The 8,948-nt window shown below is 38.4% G+C and overlaps 1 long non-coding RNA gene across 1 annotated transcript; it reads right to left on the bottom strand.

The window, feature by feature from the left end:
- Window positions 1-2,174: 2,174 nt before the first annotated feature.
- LOC107688970 (uncharacterized) lies at window positions 2,175-7,230 on the bottom strand. Its single transcript, XR_001634288.1, has 3 exons — window positions 6,960-7,230; window positions 6,295-6,404; window positions 2,175-3,097 (listed from the first exon to the last, which is right to left on the bottom strand). It is a non-coding gene; the product is annotated as an uncharacterized LOC107688970 (long non-coding RNA).
- Between the last annotated feature and the right edge of the window lie 1,718 nt (window positions 7,231-8,948).

Genomic DNA, 8,948 nt, shown 5'->3' on the forward strand with positions numbered 1-8,948 from the left:
TGGATTTCTAAAATTATTGTGCACTGATTTTTCTAGAATAACTTTTGCTGCCGAATTATCCACTAACCTAGTTTATGATACATTTTTGTCATGGATTATAAATATACATAGGCCTATATTTTTTCATATTTGTTTATTTTATTTTTCTTTTATAATGAAGTAGTCTGTATCTCGTAGATTGTGAAAGAATGATTATCAGTTCCACACACAGAGATATATAAATTCTACATTTATTTAAATGAGGGAAAATAACTTGACTGGTATCGGATCGGTATCGGCCAATACCGAACCCTAGGTATCGGAATCGGTATCGGAGGCGAAAAAGGCGGATCGGAGCATCCCTAGTGAATACATTACTGAATTAACTCACCAAATCCATCAAAGCAGCTTCTGAATCAACAGATGACTCACTGAATGAACTACAAATTTCATGTCAATCCACCAGTTCTCTATAATAGAGCCATTAGGCCGTCTTGCTTGCCACCAATAAAGCAAAATATATGTTTTGTTCTTGTTATGATGAAGTTCACAAACTGCACAAACAACAGCAAGGGGCTCATGCTTGCTGCAGCAATAGTGAAAGCAGCCCGCAGCAGTGAGCGCAGCCTCAGCGCCGCATACACAAATGTGAAACTGTCGGCGATAGAGAGTGACAGCCCTCCGATCCGCTTAGAAGGATTGCGCCGCTCAATGTAATGAGGGGCACTGATCCTCACGTGTAACATGTACTGGCAGATCAAGTTAAGCACGCGGGATGTGTGAGAGTTGTACTCCGATCCGCCCAGGAGGATAGAGCCGCTCGATGTAATGCAGCAGAGAGAGAGAGCACGCGGGCTTTGTGCCAGCGTGAGATTGCTCAGGCCCGGTTGCTCAACTCCGTGGCTCCGCTGTTTCTCTCTCCGAGCTTTGCTGAGAGAGGAGAACCGAGAGGGCGGGGCTGCCTTCATTGAAGAAGGCAAGCTGCGAGCGGAGAAGGGCGAGAGACTCATGCTCAAATGCTAAAGCATTCTGCCTTAGTGAGAGAGCGGCTCTTCTGCATCGTGCATCCCTGCATGAACCACACTCGCAGCACAACATTTGCTACAACGTTGTTAGGAAATAAGCTAGTATAGGCTCGCTGGATGGCGGCAGGGAATCAGCTGGGACCTCTACTGCCATGGCGGAAGAAGCGGCGAATCAGCCGAGCAGAGAGGTCGCTGGTTCAGCTTGGACCACTGCGAAGGCATTTCAATGGCGAGCTGGCTTTGAGTCTTTTCTGTTTAAATTTAAATTTAATTTTAAATTTCTAATTTAAATCATTTAATATTTCTATATTCAAAATTGTATAATTAAAACATCAACCTCAACATGAATATGAATTTAATTGCACTCATGCTACCTCTGAAGCTCATTAAACTTCTAAAAATACACATACAAGCCACTTTTGTGTTCTTCTGTGCCACCTGTAGTACAAATTATTTTTTAATACTCATTTAATTTGATTGCTAATTTCTTATTATACTTCTTATTCTACTTGTTTTTATTTTGTTGTTTTAAATAGAAATTTTAAAATCTTACAAATATATATATATTTTTTAATTTGACAAAAGATGACATACTTTTTTATAAAGTTAGAAAAATTCCACTACAAACGTAAAAACAAAGTTCCCTGTAAATCACTTTAAGGAGTCAAATATCACCTCATAATGGAAAGGCTAATTTTTTATCAGATTTTTTGATTATTGATTAGAAGGTGCTCCTGAAAGTTTTGACTGTGCTCCTAAATGTTTAACATTTTTAAAAAGAAAAGTAAGCGTAGAACCCTGGGACTAAGTGTATCATTTTATTATTTGGTCTGGACCAAAAGAACCAAGAGAACCGAACTGCAAGTGTAAACACACTCTCAGTTGAGAACTAAGATTGCAGTAACATGTTGTGGCCATCTAACAAACAGACCAATATTGGTACTATAAAAACAAATAAAGAGAAAAACAAACTTAAACTTTACTAGTTGTAGTTGACATTATTGACTCGTGTGTTTATGTACACAGAAATGATGTCTTTTGCTAGTATTCCAAAGTCATTTAAACTATATATTAAATTGTACAAGACAAACAAAAGTGTTTTGGTGTAATGATGAGTAACCCACTCCCAATGGGAAGGGATCTCAGCTACAATCTCTACAATAGCTCTGGTTGCATCAGCTCCAGTCGGTTTACATTACACCTCTGACTGTTAGGCTTCAACAGCAAGTTTAATGAGACTACAGATGACAAATCTCTGTGACAAGTGCTAACAGACTCTCAAGAGAGTTACACATTTGAACAAAAAACAGGGCATGGTAAAAGTGCTGATTGGTCACAAAAGAGTTCACAGAATTATTGCATCATAAGACAAGCACATAGGACACTATAGACAAGGCTGAACTGTCACTCTCATTTTTTCTTTAGACACTTATTTTTACATTGAAGAAGAAGACATCATTATGGATGCCAAACATTTGTGATAAGTGCTAATAGCCTCTCTAGAGCATTACACGTTTTTGTCAGATAAATAACATGGTACAAAAAAGGTAAAAGTGTTGATTGGTCACAAGAGAATCATTATGTCATTAGTGCAGAGAACACTGAAGATCAGGTTGACCTTTGACTCTCTTTTCCTTTTAACACATCTCTTCATGATGGAGTTTGACAGGATTACTCAAATTTTCGTCCTTTTCTTCTTAGAGATGATGAAGCCGACGATTACCTATTTACCTACCTTCTTACCTCTAGGGATACACACACACAGCATTCACATTACAGGGTTCCCACACCTATTTGCCTATGAATTTCAATTATTTTTCCATGACTTTTCCAGTTCTAGATTTTGAATGACATGGGTGTACATAAATATCACCGAATATCCAGTTCCAGATCTATATGATTAAATATTTTTCAGCCATGCATACCAAGAGTTCCCCCATATCTCAGTCCGATTCAGCATCTATGGAAAGTGCTGGACCAACAAATCCAATCCACGGAGCCCATCTTTGCATCTTGCAACTTAAAGGATTTGCTGCCAATGTCTTGGTGCCAGATACCACAGGACACATTCAAAGGTCTTGTGGAGTCTATGCCTAGACACATCAGAGCTGTTTAGACATCACAAGTGAGACCCACATGATATTAAGCAAGTGGTTTTAATGTTGTGGCTGATCAGTGTATACCATGAATCTTAACATTGTATTAACTTCCATGAATTTCTCAATTATTCAGAAGACTAAATAATGATTTTAAAAACCATTCCAAAAAGATCACAGAGTGTGTAATCTGTAAGGAGAGTATAAGGACCAGACTTACTAAACAAATAAGTTATTATTAAGCTGTTAGTAAATCTGGCCATGAAAATTTTTTTACAGTTGAGCATAGAGGCACATATTTACTATAATAGCTATAAATTTCTATTACTTTTCCAGGTCTGGAAACCAGAACATTAAAACAATAAATTCAGGTTTTTCCATGACTGTGGGAACCCTGACATTAAAGGTGAAGGGAGTCATTTTTTTCTGATTGTATACTTCTATCACAGTTATAAATATAGGGAAAAAACTGTATATAATAATAATTAAAAAATAAACATAAAAAAAAAAGATTAACTAACTTTGTTAGTTTGGCTCGCATCCAGTTTGTTTACATGAAGAGGCTGGAGTTTATGCCCTATACTGCAACTAGCCACCAAGGGGGCGATCAAAATGTTTTGGCTTCATTTTAGCTTCAGGACGTGTGAGGCACAGGGCCGGACTTAAAACTGCATTAGCCTGCTTATTAATGGCTCAAACCATCGTTATTAGCTCTGAAATTACGTTTTGGAATTAGCAATGGAGGGTTTGGAGTGAGGTGCGTAAATTTGTTCATCACAGGAGTTTTCAGGACAACAATATGACAAATGTCTTGAAATAAATTATCTAAACAATGTCTTGAGATGTGGTTGTGACTCCAGGCCGTTAAAACTATTAGAGAAATAATGCCGTGGTAAAGTGGTAATGTGGACAAGACGCTGGAGCCTATTAATAGAACGGTCTTTATCCGTTCTCAAACAAATTAAGAACTACATTAGATCTTCAATGACTAAATGCAAGCCGAACGACTTTGCGCTTATTGCGATAGAGAACTCTATAACTGATTTCCACTGATTACGACATTTTTGTTTGCTATATATTAGGGATGCACCGATACCACTTTTTCCAGTACTCGCCCGATACCGATACTTTTATTTTTGGTACTTGCCGATACCGAGTACCGATACCGATTTTTTTATTGCATTTGTACATTTTTTAAATATTGAGTACAGAAACCAAAAGGGTATGTATAATGTTAGTTGGTTAACTTATTGTTTATCAGCTCGCGCACACCAGCTATACAAGCGTTAATACTGAATGTTTAACATTATATTCATTGCATACATATACTTCGTAGTAGACATCCCTAACTCCATTCTGCTGTCTGTTGTTGGTGTTTCTTTGTTTGACCATGGCGCTTATCACATGCTGTGTGGTATCGGCGTTTGGTATCGGGGCATTTTAACGAGTACGAGTACAGGAGACCAGTATCGGGCCCAATACGTGCATCCCTACTATATATTATATATTAATAGGGAAGGGGGGCCCAAAAATTGTTTTTGCCTATGTCACGATAAAATGTAAATCCGGCCCTGGAGGCACACATGGGGTGCTTCTCAAACGGAAGGCTGCATCATACGAAGGCTGCATATCTCTGCGGCCACGTCATCAAACGTCGCTGAAGGCCATATCAATCGGAAGAATCCCTGAAAGGCAGCCTTCGTTTCGCATCCTTCCTTCAGCTGAATTTGAAGGATGCATGGGATGTATCCTTCGCGACCTTCAATCGTCCACAATCCTTTGTACCCATTCCATTTCATGAAAATAAACTGACGAAAAACGAGTCAGTACTGAGCTTGTCTGAATTTATTATGAAATGTAAGACAAAAATAATGTTTTCGGACATGAAAGGATAGATGTTATAATTTGTTTTGGTGTAAATTACTTACTAAGCGCTAAACTGCCAATAATTTAAGCCACAGGGAGATTGTAGACGGCTGTGATTCATTGTATTGCATTAATAGAAAGGCAAATAATATAAAGATTTGTAATAAAAAGTATTTTTCCAAAACTAAGTTTTATTATTGTTTTTGTGCCGTGACGGTGAGAACATACGTGATGTAGCCACACGCACTTACTAGACTGTCTCATTCTAGTGTTTAATGTCGAGGAGGAGTCTAGCCTACAAGACTCTGAAGGACTGAACTAGGAAGGATGCAACCTCAGTAGGATGCAGTGGCTTGTCGGGGGAGGCACAGCTTCCCCAAATTTTTGAGGTGAAAATAGGAGGACGATGATTTAATGTTAATAAAATTCACAATTAATTTCAGTTCATGTCTCAGAATGTGTATTTTTTGTTTGTAATTTCACAGCTGTAATACCATAACATGTTACTGAAGTTGGAAAGCGCCGCTTTTCTATCGCGAATGTACCGAATCTGCTGATGTAAAAGGGGAGGGGGAGGCCGGGGGGAGAGCTGAGCTCTCGTGAATAAAAAATTAGCCAATCACCATCGAGTGTTCACTTTCAGCGCTGAGGAGTGTTGCGAAAAGAAACCTCGTAGGGGATGCTAGCCTCCCTTCTGATATATCAACCAATCATCATAGAGATGTAAATTACTTGATATTAGTTTGAACGTCTCCCGCTGCGCTGATAATGTACCAAGTACTTATGAGTAGCGATATTGAATATTTGATCGCCAACAGATTTACCAAGCTGTCATTCAAACAGTATATATACAAATTTTAAAAAAAGGGAGAACACACCTAAGCTAGATATAGGCTAACATTACAGCAGTCGGCTCTTTTAACACAGACTTTTAAGAAGGGATGGATGTTTGCTTCAAGTGATAGGCCAGGTAAGTGAAATTATATTATCTTGCTGTATGTATGTCGTTTTCTTTACGTTTTCTGACTAAAAGCAACCAAAAAGCCATTTTAAAGTGGTTAAGCAAATAATAATAATAATCGGCAGGGATCCCAGACCAATACAATTAGTGTGCATCCTCTATTTTAAAACCCACGAGCCGCCACTGGTAGGATGCAGCCTTCTGTTTGAGAAGCACCCATGATAGAGACAAATATAAATTAAGGGTTTTTGTTCTCCGGTAGAAATAAAGTTATACAGATTTAGAACATCATGAGTGTGCATAAATGATAACTGAATTTCAGTTTTTGGGTGATCAAACTATCCCTTTGATTTAAAATTGTCCTTACTTTATTTGTTGGTTTACAGTGGTCTATGGTGGTCGGTCATCTCTTGAGTTCTGTGGTGTTCTTCAAGATCACTGAAGCTTTCGTTCGAAAGATCTCATGAAGGCCTGTTGCTGAAGTCACAAAAGAGGGAAAATAATTACCAAATATATTAGAAACTCAAGCATGAGTTCTTCAACAAAAAGTCTTGCACATAAGAGAATTCATAATGTGCAACACAATGTTTTCTAGAGTACAGTGTCATTTGTATAATTTGAATTTATGAGTAAATAAAACTTACACATTTTTATACGCACAAAATGTTTAGCCTATTAATATTGCACTTTAAGAATATTACACCATCCATGGAGCATGCGACAACTACAAGGCTCGGTCAGTCAGACAAAACAACAAGGGTTCAATATACGCTGGATGGCATTCTTTAATGTTTACAAATACATAGACTAGTTTTCACGTTAAACTGCTTTAAAGAGCTTTGTTCGTAAAATAGGAGATTTAGAAACCAAATCCCCAAAATGTCCCCCTCAGGTAATATTGCTGCGTTCGCCCTAAATCTAAACCAGTCGCGTGAGCTCCCCGTATTGCCAGACGAAAGGCCCTTAAATATGCATTAAATTATTCTTGTCCAGTTAAAAGTTTTAAAGTTAGCGAAACTAATAGTAGCCTACCTTTGACAAAAACCATCAAGTAACCTTCAGGTGTAACAAGTTACACCGCCCATGAGTTCGTGACTCCTTTGACAAGGAATAGGTCGGTCAGTCAAATGTCCAAAGCTCGCTAATTAACATTCGTGTGCGTTTATAAATATACATGAATTTTGACTGTATAAAGTTTTCTCAAGAACTTTCATCCTGAAATGGGAGATTATAATTAACCAAACGCTGAGGCGATGCTCCCCTCATACATGCTGTCCTTGCGCTTGAGGGGAGTAAACCTGTCGCGAGAGCTCCCCCTAAAGGCAGACTCGCTTGGTATACTAATTGATTTGGTCAACTTCAAAGGTTTTATATTAAAAGAAAAGAGTATTACTACTTTTGAAAAAAAAATATATATATATTGATAAATAAATTAAATTTAAACAGCGCTCTCGTCATATCACTAGCCTACACATTTTTATTCAACATATGGCAGGCCACCTTTCATTGGGTAAACTGGGGTCACATGACCAGTCAAATACCTAACAGTGGAATAAATCGGGAGTGACAGTAACAGATGTTGAGTTAAAAGTCAATCCACAGAACATAATAGATAAACAATCAAAGTGCAGGCTTATCTGCACAACAAATTGTGGCATTTGTTTACAACTGAAGATTGCATTTTATTTCAATCCAATTCAGCATCTATGGAAAGTGCCGGACCAACAAATTCAATCCATGGAGCCCAATCTCACAAATTGCAATTGAAAGGATCTGCTGCCACTGTCTTGGTGCCAGATACAACAGGAAACATTTGGAGGTTTTGTGGATTCCATGTCTAGACGCATCAGAGCTGTTTTGGCATCACAAGTAGGACCCACATCATATTAAAGGGATAGTTCATCCAAAAATGAAAATTTCATGTTTATCTGCTTATCCCCAGGGCATCCAAGATGTAGATGACTTTGTTTCTTCAGTAGAACACATTTGATGATTTTTAAGTCCAACCGTTTGAGTCCATCAGTCTTATAATGCATGGCAATGGTAACAAAGTCTATGAGTGTAAAAAAAACATGCACAGACAAATCCAAATTAAACCCTGCGGCTCCTGACGACACATTGATGTCCTAACACACAAAACGATCGGTTTGAGCCAGAAACCGAACAGTATTTATATCATTTTTTACCTCTAATACACCACTATGTCCAACTGCCTTGAGCGCGCGCACGGCATCCGGTGCGTGAGGTGTGTACGCGCTCTGGCGTAGTTTACGTTAATGGGTGTGTTGTCGCGGGAGGAGCAAACGACAGACACCGTTTATTAACAGAAAATAAACAAAGTGTCCAGAAAAAAGGGAATCAAGTGTCCAAAATAAACAGGGGATCTGGTGTCCTCGTCGTGCTGCGGGGTTCATGAAGGGAAGGGCAGTGGTCAGGAAGGAAGGGTCCAGGTAAGGGGCGGAGTCTGGTGGCCGCACGTGCTCCCCTCTCCGGTCCGGGGCGCGAGGGGCGGCGGCTTCTTCCAGCAGCAGCATAAGACTTTGTTACCATTGCCATGCATTATAAGACTGATAGACTGCAACGGTTGGACTTAAAAATCATCATATGTGTTCTACTGAAGAAACAAAGTCATCTACATCTTGGATGCCCTGGGGGTAAGCAGATAAACATCAAATTTTCATTTTTGGGTGAACTATCCCTTTAAGCAAGTTTTAAGACTTAATGTAGCTGATCGGTGTATATTTACCATGAATCTTAACATTTTATTAATTTCCATGAATTCCTCAATTATTCGGAAGACTAAATAATGATTTTAAAAATCATTTCAAAGAGATCACAAAGAGCATAATATATACAATTAAAGGTAAGATGTATTAAACATGGCAAATTGCAATCCCATAAAACCACTGATAGGAGTGAAAATTTGTTAATAAACTGTTAGTAAATCTGGCCCTAAATATTTAATAGCTGAGCATAGAAGCATGCATATTTACTATAATAACTATTTTGTTTTAAAGGGGT

This window comes from Sinocyclocheilus anshuiensis, unplaced genomic scaffold (genome assembly GCF_001515605.1).
Source record: "Sinocyclocheilus anshuiensis isolate Anshui unplaced genomic scaffold, SAMN03320099.WGS_v1.1 scaffold393, whole genome shotgun sequence".
In the NCBI taxonomy this organism is placed as follows: domain Eukaryota; kingdom Metazoa; phylum Chordata; class Actinopteri; order Cypriniformes; family Cyprinidae; genus Sinocyclocheilus; species Sinocyclocheilus anshuiensis.